Source organism: Cydia amplana, chromosome 19, assembly GCF_948474715.1.
Source record: "Cydia amplana chromosome 19, ilCydAmpl1.1, whole genome shotgun sequence".
Lineage (NCBI taxonomy): Eukaryota > Metazoa > Arthropoda > Insecta > Lepidoptera > Tortricidae > Cydia > Cydia amplana.
Genome location: NC_086087.1, coordinates 14026722 through 14043237, shown reverse-complemented (window position 1 = coordinate 14043237; position 16516 = coordinate 14026722).

Sequence of the window (16516 nt, the reverse complement as noted above, 5' to 3'; positions counted from 1 at the left end):
TATTATTTTTGAAGACCTATCCATAGATACCCCACACGTATGGGTTTGACGAAAAAAAAATTTTTGAGTTTCAGTTCGAAGTATGGGGAACCCCAAAAATTTATTGTTTTTTTTTCTATTTTTGTGTGAAAATCTTAATGTGGTTCACAGAATACATCTACTTACCAAGTTTCAACAGTATAGTTCTTATAGATTCGGAGAAAAGTGGCTGTGACATACGGACGGACAGACAGACGGACAGACGGACAGACAGACAGACAGACAGACATGACGAATCTATAAGGGTTCCGTTTTTTGCCATTTGGCTACGGAACCCTAAAAAGTACCTATATAAAAAAATTACTTAAAGTAATACACATACCTTTTTATATTTTTATTGAACAAAAACATGACAAACATGACAAAAAAAACAATAAATACATACCCACATAAATATATGTCTTTAAATAAATACTGTAACTTTATTGATAATACAAGTTAGTATTTCTCGTTTCGTACTCTGTGCATCGGGTGGCCAGATCACACGGGGGGTGGGGGCCACCCGTGTGTGTTCGGAAAAATGCCTTACGATCTGCTCCCAACAATGTTTGTCTCTAAATACGAATAGTAATTTGAATTCTCATCACGTTTTCGTGCAAGTTTTAACTTCAATTGAAATTGGAATATGAAGGATTGAGATATATGATAGTAAGTACCTATAACTATGCATTAAAATTTAAGTGAGCTCATCTTTGAAAAGTAGGATTTTTGGATTAAAGACGACCTATTTACCTATAGCGTAGCATGTATAACTTGGGCTTTTTAAGCTAATGAGATATTGAATAATTTTACGGTTTAGACTTCACTTGTTTTAAGTCACTCGCAAGTAAAACAAGTGAGTCTATAAACCGTAAAATTATTTAATGTTAGTATGTCACAACAGTTCAAATTCGATTGATGAGATATATAGGTACATATTGAGTAAATACCTACTTTCGATTATACCTTGTTTAGATACCTATAGAATTTTGTTGGAAATTGTTTTTACATATTGAATACTTACATTAATTTTTTTTTTAATAAAAATCTTCTTAATACGTCCTAAAATATGTATTGGTCAAAAATCGTGGGTTCAAACCTTGGTTGTGCTGTATAAAGCAGAAAAAAAACAATCTAGAATAAAATATACAAAATGTCTACACAATTCTGCCAGTATTCAAGCACAAACCAATTGAATCGAATCTATTTCATCAATTTACTACTATTAAACAAAAACACTAGTAACGAAACAAAAAACCCCGAAACTATTAAACTACGTCACACATTACCCGCCGCTCTAGAAAGATCCGAAATGACACACGCAGAAACTACCTCCATAGATCCTTCCCAGTTCCCACATACATTACCATACCCCCCCAACTACCAAACGAATCTCTAAAACCGCAGCTGTTCAAAATTCCGAATTTCACAATTCGAAACGAGAATTCAACTCAAAAATTTCGAACGAAACGGAACATTTAAGCTCCGCGTCCGTTATAAATTTTCCCAGCCGTTCTATATTCAAATAGCCCGCTACTATTGGCCGGCTACATCGGGATACCGTAGAAACCCGAAGTAATGTCTATGCATAAAGTATTTTAAACTTGTTAAAATGCAACGTATTCAAGGCAACTCTTTCGCTATCAAAGGAGGTTATTTAGCAGATTTTCCTTACCTTTGTGAGGTGTTGGGTGTTTTTGGTGCCGATAACGAGTTTGGAGTTGCTTATTTACATATTGCTGGTGGTTTATTGAACAGATAGGTACTGTAGGATTTTGAAGGTGTACACGTTGTCAAAAAGTGGGGTAGGTCATAGCAGGGTGTCGTTTTAGAACAGTCCAGCTGTATATATCTTCATTTTACAGAAGATAGCCGTAGGTAATAACATAGCTTCTCGTACCTACCTTTGACTGCACTTATACCTATTTAATTTGGAATTCGTTAGTCAGAATTCCAAATTAAATAGGTATAAGTGCAGTCAAAACATAATACAAGTAGGAATGTCCAATCCAAATTATTCAAGTCCACACCGCAGTTCACTTTTGTGGAGCAACATTGTGCAACACGGTAACATTTAGCAACTTACCTATAGTTACTGTTGCACAGTGTTGCTCCACAGTTGCCCCACAAAATGTAACTGCCGTGTGGATGCAACTTTGCCTACCGATATGGAATCCTCCACCATTAACTGCGATGTCCCACCTGATCCTGATGTGTGTTCGATGCTTGATGTTGGATTTGTTATTTACCAGTCGCTTTTCGGTGAAGAAAATCGTGAGGACACCGGACTAATCCCAATAAGGCCTAGTTTACCCTCTGGGTTGGAAGGTTAGATGGCTGTCGCTTTCGTAAAAGTTAGTGCCTTCGCCAATTCTCGGGATTAGTTGTCAAGCCCTAGGCTCCAATGAGCCGTGGCAAAATGCCGGGACAACGCAAGGAAGAGGGGATGTCCCGAAGTTAATCATCTTTCATTCACTTTCGTTCACCCAAGTGTCATGTTGGTAACCATTAACCGTCTCTAAAATAAAGTAAATGTTTGGCAAAATTTACATCATGAATCTGCTAGGATAGTTTCATCCATCTCAAAACATATACACTACCAAAGACCTATCGTACAAGCTCTCTTTGACATAAATAACAAGAATCCGTTCGAATATTTTCTAGAAGGCTCCCGCTCCTTGTAACACCCGCCATTTTTAACCGTCTCCCGGCAAAGGATGGCCGTAGTTAAAGATTATACAGACGAGTACTCTATTGGACTCATATTTTCTAAGGCACTGGGTATTTTAATATTCCTGCCGAGTTCTGGTCGTAACTTCAATTTTGTAGATCAGTTTTCGAAAGTTCCGTTTTGTGAATACGTTTTTGAAGTTTTGGCGAAAACGGATGTATAAGTACATTCTAAGTTCGATGTTATCTAAATTATGAAATTAGGAAACCAACATTATATTTTAAATCTATTAAGATAGTATGTGCTACATACTTACATACGTAGATATACAGGTTGGCTACCGATGAGCAGTTTTGTTTAATTATTCATTTATTGGAAAGACGTCAATCTCACCCGATGCTAAGTTTATAAGGATTTCAGATAATAATAATTATTATTACGTACGTAATTCGAGCAATTATTTAAACGAATCCTACATAATAACCAAAGGGTAAGTTACGTCACTACGTGAAACACTGAACAAAACACACAAAATAAAATATCACAAAAAGAACTCTTGAAAACGAACCTACTTGAATTCTATTCAGCGCTTAATATATCCTTGAAATCGCTTAGCACGTTGCTCCGGACCACCTAGGGGGGAAAGGGGGGCAGGGGGGTTAGCCAGGTGCACTGTATTGGTGCAATTTTCTCTATACAATGTACGTTTTTATATACGTCCCGGAACCTGATATTTGAGATTGGATACATAAAGAAGATCTTGAGTTAATAATTCGAGGGCTGTGTTGTGTTTCACGTTTTATACCACTACCACCAGTTTGGCACTGACTTAAACGTCATCCAGAACGTAATTTACTTTCTATGCATCTCGCTCGTACTCGCATACCTATTAGTGCAAGCGAGATGTATAGAAAGTAAATTACGTTCTCGAAAGCGTTTATGTCAGTTTTGACACTGTCAATGACTCATGGTAGGTACGGGCTCTAGTGTTGTAAAGTGTTGTCTGAATTGAACCCTTAGTGTTTTCATTGAGCGTTCGCGTTTGCGTTATGTCTATTTTTGTATGGGATTATGAACAGCACGCTAAGCGGGACGTTTTGGAAACTCAGAAATCCCATACAAAATGACACTTAACGCAAACGCGTACGTCAACTACGTCACATCACGCTATCAAACGAAATTTACACTAGGGGTACATTTACACAGGATAGGCAGTACAAAGGCGAACTTACCCTTTAAGGGATCTCTTCCAGCTAACCTTTGAGTAGAAGAGAATTGATGAAGAATGGAAAACCTCCATCATACGCCTGCAGACTCTGGACTTCAAATACTATTATAAAATCAAACCATCCCGAAGGAAGTAAAACTGAGCAACTATGCACACCTAAACTTGGTAACTTTAGCCAACATAGCTATACAATTCTATACTCTATTCCCTAATAATAAGGTTCTAAAGTGTATACATATTTATGGAGCAGTCTGTACATATATTTCCACGGCTTTTACAGCGCATAAAGTACGGGCTTTGATTTTATTTAAAACAAGGTGGGAATAACTTGCAGTTAGCGGCGGGTATTGAAAAATCGCACAATGGAAAAGTTCACGTTAGGTTGAAATTTAAGGCTTTCAGGGTTTTAAGTGTAACTGAATTAAAGTTGTGGTTGAAAGATGCAGGGTTTACGAAATAGAAATTTAAGTCCGTTCGTAAATTGCCTTGTTAAAATTTATAGGTTAGGAACCTACCCAAAAATTATGATCAGAGTGTAATTATTTGTAATACCTAACCACCTTTTGAGCTAAAATTAGTATACAAAAGTTACCTTTTAAAAGTAAGAAACTTATTTTATTCTGTCAATAATATTAGTGTTAAGCCTGTTAAGGCCATGACCGGGTCGTATTTTTATTGTAGGTATCACTGTATTTGTAAATTTACTTCTATTTTATAGTATAAAATCTTGTTTTCTTGCCTGAATCTGAACTGATTGATTGATTTCTAACTGATCGAACTGATTTCTCCTTTAGTGGACGCCCATACCCATCCAATCACTGTTCACGTACCAATAGTATCAATACCTATTAAACAACCACACAATTCCTAAAACGTCTTATGTACCTACACCGTGCAACGTCCATACGCTCATTCAATTTTAACGGCACACGTCAATCGCTTCAATAAAATACCTATCGATAAGAGGCGTTCTAAATTCGAACGTCGAACCCAATGGCGCAGAACCGATCAACCAATCAGAGTCCTCCATTTCTTCTCAATACTAACCAGCCAGTTTGAGAAGACCGGTCAATACGATGTTGCTCACTCTTCGGTAACGCGTATTGTATCTAATCGCGGAGGCGCGGGAGCTCTCAGTAAGCCGGTGTACTGGCTATTATAACTTGAGCTCTGATAGTGTTCGGTTAGGTTCTTTTGTGGTGCGTTTTTTACGTGATCAGAGGGGAGTGGGGGGTCAGGTTACGGTGGGTGGTAAAAGGCAAAGGTTTCGATACGCCATTGGCTATTGGGTACGTGTACGTGCCGTAGTTTGCCGTTTTTTCGCGTACGCGTTTACGTTTATGTAGCTATTGGGTTACGTAAGAGGTTGGAGTTGTAGAGGTGTGTTAATTGGGTTAATCAACTTTTTCTTGCCACACGTTGCTATGGTTACGGTCTCCTGAGTCACTCTTAAAACTTTACTCTAGGTTTTTCGTATTTAAATGAACCAAACTTGCATTTTATGGTAGTTATAAGACCTTTCCATAATGGGACATCTACTGAGCATGTTAGTAGAACATGGTACAGCAGTTCTTCTAATAAATTTTGCTACTATTGTCTCCTCGCTGATGGGACAGAATAACAACAAGAAATAGTTGATTGACCCAATTGCAATATCGATGCATGTGGTTAGGTACTTACATTAAATTACGTAACATACTAGGTAATATTACTATTATAAGAAGGTGATAGGTAACAAAAATGAAATTGATTAGTAAAGTTATGTTTGTGTCTATAGCTAAACATATATAAACGTGTATAATTTACCTAAAATAAAAACTCTGTGTGTGGTGGACATTTAGCCACAAAGACTTAAAAATTAAACTAAAAATGTATCTAATGATATCCTATGTAAAAGTAAGCAATAAATATATTGATTGATTGAATGTACCTATGCACAAAAACATAGATGACTACTAATTAAATTCATCAAACAAATCCTTTCAAATTAAAAAAAACTGCTTATTTTATAAAACCCCACCGAGGGTTCCGCACTTTTTAGTAAGTTTTTGTTGTTATAGCGGCAACAGAAATACATCATTTGTGAAAATTGCAACTGTATAGCTATCACGGTTCATGAGATAGTAATACAGCCGGTGACAGACAGGCAGACGGACAGAGGAGTCTTAGTAATAGGGTCCCGTTTAACCCTTTGGGTACGGAACCTTAAAAACTGCAAAATACTAATTCCAATTTGGAACACAACAAATCACTATCGCAGCGCCAACTTTTTAAAAACTCCTACCATAGGATCCTATCCATTAAAACTGAATGGAGCGAGCTCATTGCCTGTTATTAATAAAAAAGTTCGCAATCCGTATCCAGTAGGTACTAATATTTAACCAACTAGATAACGAGAATATATACGCTTTTCCGTGTACCTACTTATTTAAAATGGAAAAATATTTTTCCTACGTCGCTTCGCGGTTGTTCCGCAGAAGGACGACGCTGAGTTTTTCTTGAACTTCATTATTTAACATTTATTTACTAAATTACTAGCGACCCGCCCCGGCTTTGCACGGGTTAACAAATTATACGTAAACCTTCCTCTTGAATCACTCTATCTATTAAAAAAACTGCATCAAAATCCGTTGCGTAGTTTTAAATTATGTAAGCATACCTACATAAGGATAGACAGCGGGAAGTGACTTTGTTTTAATATTACGTAGTGATTAAACAAGTGATTAACAATTTGGTTTTAATAGGGATTCATTCGGCATGTTCATTCTACAAAAAAGTAAACTGGAACTGGACATGTACAGTCAGCAGCAGAAGTTGCTAAGCGGGCGAGGTGTTCAAAATACCTTGACACGCTCTTATTATCTTAACTACAAAGTCGAGTCGAGATCATTTTGAACACCTAGCCCGCTTAGCAACTTCTGCTGCTCACTGTATGTGGACGTTGTGAAGTCAAATCCTAATAGTAAGTTATTATGTTGAATTCAATTTCTATCTAACTTGATAGGTACCTCTACCTACTGACTATAATCAAAATCAAAACATAAGAAGCTGCTTCTAACCCCCCGAGGGCCCAGGATTACAATCTGTTACATTGACATTGCCATATTATCTACTACTTGATATTAGCATTTAAAGAACAATTTGTTTTCAGGTTTTCTTCTGACACGTCCCCGCGACGACGAAGCGCGATGTGACGCGGAGCGATACGGCGACAGCCGGCCTAGCCAAGTACGGTTACCATCAGTTTGTCACTGACATAAACGCCGTCGAGAACGTAATTTACTTTCTATACATCCCGTTTGCACTAATATGCGAGTGCGAGCGAGATGTATAGAAAGTAAATTACGTTCTCGACGGCGTTTATGTCAGTTGACAAAATGATGGTAACCGTACAGGTGACAATCGCTATCGCTTCGACAACGAAACGGTTTGTGTCTCTCTATCACTCTTCCATATTAGTGCGACAGTGACAGTTGCGTTTCGATCGCTACGAAGCGTAAGCGATTGGCATGTTGGCTAAACGGCCAGGTAAAGCTTTACGGGCCAAATAATCTGGAATTTCCTGGATTTAACGGGCATTAGTAGTGAACTTTAAAGGGCCGCCACAATAGATCACTACTTGGTCGACGTGGCATTCAAAGGACCAAAACACCCCAATCTATCTATCTAATACCTTTAAACGAGCAATTCTTGTATATTTATTTATTTATATGTATACATATATATTTCGGGGATCTCGGGAACGGCTCTTACGATTTCGATGAAATTTGCCATAATGGGGTTCGGGGGCGAAAAATCGATCTAGCTACGTTTTATCTCTGGGAAAACGCGCATTTTTGAGTTTTTGTATGTTTTCCGAGCAAAGCTCGGTCTCCCAGATATTAATAATAATAATAAGCGGCCATGTCTAGCAGACTGCAACTCCAACGCTCTCTAAATGTCACTTCGTTGCTTCTCCTCTTGAAGCGCTGGTGGTGGATCGAGTATCGCAGCACTAGATATTCACTATTCGCCGACCGGCAACCGGGCCGCGGCACACTAGGCGCAATTGTTGCATATATTATACATATAACAATAAATAAATAAATAAATATTAATGGACATTTTTACACAAATTGACTAAGCCCCACGGTAAGCTCAAGAAGGCTTGTGTTGTGGATACTCAGGCAACGATAGGTATAATATACAAATACTTAAATACATAGAAAACAACCATGACTCATCAGGAACAAATATCTGTATTCATCACACAAATAAATGTCCTTACTGGGATTCGAACCCAACAACGACAACACAACACAATAATAATAATTACACAAACAACAAGAACAATAATAATAATTTGAGCCTATATACGTCCCACTGCTGGGAACAGGCCTCCTCTCATGCGCGAGAGGGCTTAGGCTATAGTCTCCACGCTAGCCCAATGCGGATTGGGGACTTCACATACACCTTTGAATTTATTCGCATCAGATGTATGCAGGTTTCCTCACGATGTTTTCCTTCACCGAAATTGCATATATAAGTAATTGTTTTTACTATAACTACAGCTGGTGCTCCATTACGACACCCTGTGCTTATAATACGCACATTACGTAACTACGTCGAAAAATTAAAGGGCCATTATGTACTGTAAAACGTACGATACACGTGCGAATGGGTAATTCGCTACTTGTTTCGTAAATAACTATCCCACCAAAAACATTTTCATGTAAAATGTTGCCAAGACGAAACCATAAGGCTCGCACTGACAAAAAGTTATCAGATCTCTTGTGGAGCCAAGCTTCTAACTCTACATGCCCTACCTTCACAGACTCTACACCTTAGTCCAAATATGTGGCTTGACCGTTTCGTCACATGGGCGTTAGGTGAAAAATGTATTCACTATTCATTATTTTTATTATAAAATAGTTCTTGTAATAATGAAACGGCCAAGCCACATATTTCGACTAAGGTGTAGAGTCTGTGAAGGTAGGGCCTGTAGAGTTAGAAGCTTGGCTCTACAAGAGATCTGATAACTTTTTGTCAGTGGGAGCCTTATGGTTTCGTCTTGGCAACATTTTACATGAAAATGTTTTTGGTGGGATTTCACTTCTTTTTGTAAGTTGCTTATGACAATCTTCTGATTTAAAGGGTTGCGGGTGATTTACTATTAAAAATCCTGAAATACGTACCTGGGGGCATATTTTATATACAATCTGCTTTTTACTGATTCCCCATACAAACTTCAACCCCCTTTTTCCCCTAACGCCTTTTTCCACCCCTTTTCACCCTTACGGGGTGATTTTGGGGTTGAAACTATTTTATATCCTTCTCCATAACAATAACTATCTACATACCAAATTTCAACTAAATCGGTTCCGCGGTTATTGATTTCCCATACAAAATTCCACCCCCCTTTTCACCCCCTTAAAGTTTTTAATTTTTTTTGTTGTTTGTGGACTAATATTATCTCACATACCAAATTTCAGCTTCCTAGGACTTCAGGAAGTACCCTAGAGGTTTTGATGATCAACAGTGAGTGAGTGAGTCAGTGACGAAATCGGGGTTTTTTAGACATTAATAAAATCTTAAGTATAAGAGCTATGCAATTGAATTTTTTTATGCTTAATAAGTCTACTATTGACATCATATCCCGAGAGTTTTGTTAATCTGGTATAATCCAAACCCAAGTTAAGAGGGTTCAAAAAAACGACGAAGCGCTTCGAGAAAAGGTAGGTAGTGCCCTTGCGCTTCGCTTTGCTCGTCTTGGCGGGGGCACTACCGTGCCCCCAGATTAGTAGGTACCTAGTTTATGTGATTGATACGGGAAATGTCTACATATGTAACTGTACATAATTAATGTACAGTTATATTGTGTGTGTTATATATTTGGGTAGGTATATACCTACACTGATTTATCCACACACAGTAGATAAGCTCTCTATGATGGGTTCAGGAACCGCATGTTTCGACCGTATTGCGGCATTTGAGTGCACTGTTTGCAATTGATATTTCATTTAGAATAAAAGTTATACAGACTCATACTAGAAATTATTAAATAACAAAGGATCTGAACAACTGGCCAGAGGAAACACCAAATCGGGAGTCGTGGAAATCAAGGGGAGACACTCAGATAGGCTAGGAAAAAAATATTTATATCTTAATGTTAGTGTATCACACGACTCACGACAGTTTAAATTCGAAAAACCAAGGAATCTGATTTTAATTCACGTTTCGTTTCTGGATTGAAAGGTGCGAAAAAAATATGCCGTCTCATACATTTCGGTGAATCAGAGTCAATGTTTTCTGTAGAACAGCAGATTTTTTCTCGATTTCGGGGTTGGCCCCATAGTAAAAGTTGTTCAATATAACCTACATAGACCTACCTAACCTAAGAGTTTGGTCAGAGACAGCAAAATCACCCTGGATATTTAAATTATTTGGGGCATGTCAGCCTTATTAACAATATACCAAATGCCACACGCTTTCCAAAGTTATTTTAAAATATAATTACTCTTATTGCCAGTCTTTTCGATTTTTTGCACTTTATACTTTGCTCTCGGTGAGCCCCTGTAGTGCCGCCCGATACACGTCGCACTCGATCTCACACGCTGCACTACTGTCGATAAACTTATCGTTATCGATATACTTATCGAAATAAGAAGAATGGCCTCAAAAAGTTTTGTATTACAGTCCATCTAAGCTAAGTAATGTTCCGACTATGACGTGACAATTTTTTTTAAGCGCCATAAAAGAATCACAATTTTTTTACATTTATGGTGACATTTCCACACATTGCCATACATACGGTTAAATAAATGGTTGTGGTAGGAAGTAATAGTTACTAAAGCCGGACCGCAGTGACAAAGTGGGAAATCGCTACCGTAAACATAACATTCCTATGAAATAGACATTTATATCGGTACTTCACTTCGCCAATTTGTTCTAAAAAAAAAAAAATGTTTTATTGCCACAAGTACCACAAAAAAAATACACGAGAGAAAAACAATCTTCATTTCACAATTATACAAAAACATGCACAAAAATTTTATATCGGTATAGGCAATGGGTACCAATCTCAGCTTTTGCCAGATATATGTCTAGATATATACCCAGCGCTGATTTTCAGACGGGTCCCTTTATGACTTTACCTACAGGATGCACAACACCCAGTACCTACACTGGTCATTATAATTATAATATGTATATACGAACGGCGCGGCTGTTTATGTGTGTGTGTGTGTGTTCTACCAAATTCGACGAAGAATGAGTCGTACTCTACCAGCCTTAAGTAATTAAATAAAATAAATAAGTATTATTTGACCCAAATCGATCTAGCCTTACAGTAAGCATGATAAGGCTTGTGTTTTGGGTACTTAACAACGATGAATACCTGCTTAAATAGGTACATAAAAAAAACAACACACAAATAAATGCCCTTACCAGGATTTGAACACGGGACCTTCCACATCGTAGGCAAGGTCACTAGTAACTAAGCTAAGAAGCCATAAGTAAAAAAAAAAATTAAAATTATCGATAGTGGTCGCCCCATCACTATTGCACTTCCGATATAATATTTTACATTTAATAGTGATGTGGCAGTAAAATTCCTCTGCAGATGGCACGCCCGGCGAATTCCTTTTCACGTCGCTTTGACGCCATTTTTGATATTGGTACTTCTAGATGGTATTTTCTTTGCTATTGAATAAGTGCGAAACTGGTGGGGGACTAGGGGCCCGATTCGGATTTTGAACTAGATATCTATTAGACATCACCAAGATATGTCAGTGTCGAACAAGGGTCAAAAGTGACGTACTTACTTGTTTAAGAAAAAAGTCATTTTTGACACTGACATATCTTGGTGATGTCTAATAGATGGAAGAGCGGTTGTCTCTTAATACAGGTATCTTGAATACTTAAAAAGAGGCACCAGCATGGATATTGAAATGTTACTTTATGTTACTGAATAAACTTTTTTTTTTTTTTTTTTAATAGATAGGTAGGTAATATCTAATATTTGACGTATCTTAAAGTTCGAATATGGCTGTCGAAGCCTTTACATATATATGTATCTTAACTGGAAATTAGGAGCGGGGAGCTCGTAAGCACGTGCACATTTCTCGCTTGCCCGGGTGCGACTAAAGGCAATTTGTACAATTTGTCACAAGGTAAGCGCTTCAATTTTGGAACGCCTATAATATATTGAGTTATACAATACACACACCTAGCTATACCTTAACTATATTAAAAAACTGTCCATTAACGCACTTAGCTATACCTAGTGTGTTAATGGACAGTTTTTTAATGGAAAATTTATTAAAAAATGCATCACAAGTCTAGCGATAGCATAACAAGTGCATAATACGCCTTATGGGTGACAAAGACAATTAGCCATAATCACAATAAAGTCCAATTAAAAGTACAACCAATAAAGAGTACGATCAATTTAAATTGTCGAAGGGACATCGACTCATAGCAGCTAATGCTTGATACTAATTAAAAATAATTATCATTACGACCATATTCAATGACTCTGGTGTTACAGCCATTAAAGCTTTAGTGAAGCGAGACAAATATCGAGTCGATAAAAAACACGATAGTTTAAAACAATTAATGATGAATTCTGATTTTAATTTTAATTTTGATATATTTTTTATTACATGTTAATTAGTTTTGTGCTGTGGATATTATAGTGTGTCAATGGACTGTCTTATTTCAAACATAGACAGAGAGAGTCATACTATCTTTGTCTTACACTAGTACTAGCACCCAAAAGAAAAGGATGAGTATAGTTTTTTTGTTCCTATTTACTGACAAATTGGTTTGACCATCTAAGATAAGTACCCCTATCAACGAGGGGGTTAAGCAACTTTTACAAAGATAGCCAAAAATGAAGCATAAGCTGGCTCTGTATGAACAAAGACATATTTTTTTATGATAGTTTGTACATCGAAATTTATATTTCATTCGTTTTTGGACATGTTTTGGCCAGTTATGTAGAAAAAAATAATTATGAAACCTAAAACGTCGAAATCACCTATTACCGTGGTAATTGATCATTGTTACCCAAATATCGCGGATAAGGGTTCCTTTTTACGAGGGTAGATAAACCCACGATAAACCCATCGCATTTTTAGTTCCTTCTTTATATACCTACTTATATTTATTTCACAATAGTAGTTAAATAAATAGTAGGTATTATATTTAATCAGATTTCCAATCATAAGATTCAATTAATATTTTTATGGTTTTCTATAAGGAAAATAAGAGGATTTTTAGTACTTAAAACATAATTATGAAAGTGAATTCCTTTGAGTCTACTTACACCTACTAACTACACTTAATAATATATATGTGCTCGTATCAAAAATACATGCTGTATACAGGTATCTACATAAAACAACATAATATAAATAAATATATAAGAGGATATCTTACACAGATCGACATAGCCCCAAACTATGCAAAGCTTCTACTATGGATACTAGGCGACGATATACATCTTATATAGATAAATACAAATTTATAATATAAAATAATTCAGCCTATATACGTCCCACTGCTGGGCATACATACTTATATACCTACATAGAAAACACCCATGATGTAGGAACAAATATCTGTGTTCATCACACAAATAAATGCCCATCAACATCAAATTGATCCAATGATACAAGATATGTGAAATCAAATATTAAAATAAATTAATATTGGATGTATTACATCATGCTGATTTTATTAATAGCACATAATCCAAACATTTTAAAGTAATTAAAAACTAAACTTAAATATAAACTAAATAAGTATAAAATAAACAACCTATTGAAACCCGTACCGGGCTGCCCCCGACGCAAAGGTCCCCATCACGCTCGCTGCGTTGCCGCGTTGGATTTCGATTGTATGATGGTGTATTATATGTTCTAATTAAAAGAATACAATAGGTTTAATAATAATTATATTATGAACCTATTTATTTCCTACCAAAGTTGTAGGTGGGGCGGTATTGGGTTCCCATACATCTTATTACCGAGTGATGTCTTTTGTAACCATCGCTAAACGGTTTAATTCACTTTATTGTAAAACTCATTTACGAGTAATAATAATAAATAAAGATCGCGTATACTTTGAACACAATCAAAATGGAAGATACTAAATATTACGAAACATTGTATAAAACAGACTTGACAGACATGCCTTTGTTTTTATATCAATATTTAAACAAGATTCTCATATAATGGTTTCTAAGGAAACCTCCAGTTAAGTGCTTAAAACTGTAGTCAAAATTAAGAGTTCTTGAATAGATTTCATACCACGTTAATAGCTCTTTAGCTTTATAGATGGTTAAATATTTCAATAACATCAAGAGTTAAGGAAATATGTATTTACATATGAATATATAACCCTTCGAACTTAAAATACTGTTTCCGCTATTACCGAGGTATACCTCGAAATTAGGAACCACACACCAAAAAATGGAACCCAACACCGAGGTTTTTCATTTACTGTTGTTTACTATTGGTAAGCAAATATTTACAAATTGACGATTTGGGAACCATAAATATCATAATTAAGAATTGATATAAAGTCTTAGTCTTTCTGTAATATTCCCCATTACTATGAAAATCTCTAAATAAAATACGCGCTTGCTTACTTGAGGTCTTGCGCGTTAGTATGGAGCATTCAAATCCTGCGCCCCCGATGAGTTAGTTTACGGTTTTCGAATTGTTTACTTCGTGTTTCTTTAATAATAAGTATATTCGACAGTCAATATAGAAAGCTATATTTGTGTGTACCTACTTAAATTTTTAAAAAGTCAATAGGCTTCTTTTAAAACTCCTTTTTGTACATACCGCGGTAATCAGTGCCGATTTTAATGGGCTCGTTAATAGGGGTACTTACCCTATATACATTTATTTATTGCATACTCGTATTTTAATGTTTAGCATGTAGGTGTCGCAGTCGGATTGTATAATCCGCCGTATTACATTACGGCTAGCTGTTTTACAAAACAGGGGCGTTTTGAAATGCGGCGGTTCGACGATTAGCCGGATTGAATGCGGCTGAATGAAAATCCGCCGGAATGTATTCGGCGCCATACGTTCTTCAACACGGCTAGCCGTAATGTAATACATCGAGTCATTAGCCGCCGCTTTGAACAGTTTTTAGTTCCCATTTTGAACACTCGTGGCGCTGCCTGACATAACAACAACAAACTCTGGGGTGTCCATCAAATCTGGAGTTCGTCGGACTGTTTCTTTTTAAAAAACATTTTCTTCGCAACTTAACGAGACGGAGCCCCGCTTCGCGGGGCTCCTATTTCTGAGCGGTTTGCCCTTCGGGCATCTGAAGCTACCTAACGAACCTAACCTACCTACCTATTGATTTAGTGAGACGTCCGTGAAAACATTACACTTTGGGGAAAAAAGCGTAGGTGGGTAAGTAGGTTAGGTTCGTTAGGTAGCTTCAGATGCCCGAAGGGCAAACCGCCCAGAAATAGGAGCCCCGCTTGCGGGGCTCCGTCTATTTAAGTTGTGAAGGAAATGTTTTGGAAAAGAAACACATGTCACTGCGGTGGGACCATGATAAAAATAAATTAAATTGCAATCATTGTCAAACTCCGGTTACGTAGACGACCGAAAGAACTGGTCACTCTACAATCTAAATAGTAGATACGATGCGGCTAAACGTAGGCCGCCTTATTGAAGAACGTATCGCAATGACAATCCGGCTAATCGTCGAACCGCCGCATTTCAAAACGCCCCTGTTTTGTAAAACGCCTCTGTTTTGTAAAACGGCTAGCCGTAATGTAATACGGCGGATTATACGATCTGACTACGACATAGGCAATAACTCTTAAATGTAAGTACATACTTGTAATACTAAAAAATTTATGAAATAAATATATTGAATTGATTACGAATATATTAAGAGTCACACGAACCTGACCTCTGCCATACATCGAAAGTTACGTTCTCATTTTAAAACCACATTCTGAAATAGGTATCATGAAATCAGGTAAGTTTCCGTAGCTAGAATTTGTGATTCAAGGAAACTAGAACGAATAGAAATGTCTACATAGAAAAAGTCCGATCGCTCTATTTCCTTTGTATTGTAATTTTTAGCAACGACACAGGGCGGACACGCCATACATGAAAAATGATTTGCGTTTATATGTGTGCGCGACACGTCTGTACACGCGTCATTGAGTTTCTGACGGAATCCTGACATGCTCTCAGTAGAGCGACTTACGCACACATTCATGTCGCGGCCAGTCGCGGGCGAGGTAATCCGAGTCGGGGCGGGGCGGTGCGTGTCCGTTCTGTATGATAATACTATTACTTATTCTGTGGCAACGATAACTAACCAGACGTAGTATGTTATGTACAGTCAAGTGTAAAAATATGGGTGCACTCATCATACTCAAAAATATGTCCCATAGCTTTTCTGTCAGTAAGAGAAGAGGTATGTACCCATATTCTTACACTTGAATGTTCATGCCAAGTTTTACATGATTGAAGTATGTTGTTTTAAAATGAGAGGGTTAATTACTTACTTCTATGGAAGCGGCGCTTTGGCGGTGGGTTCGGGTGACTCTTAAGGTACCTGCGAGACCACTT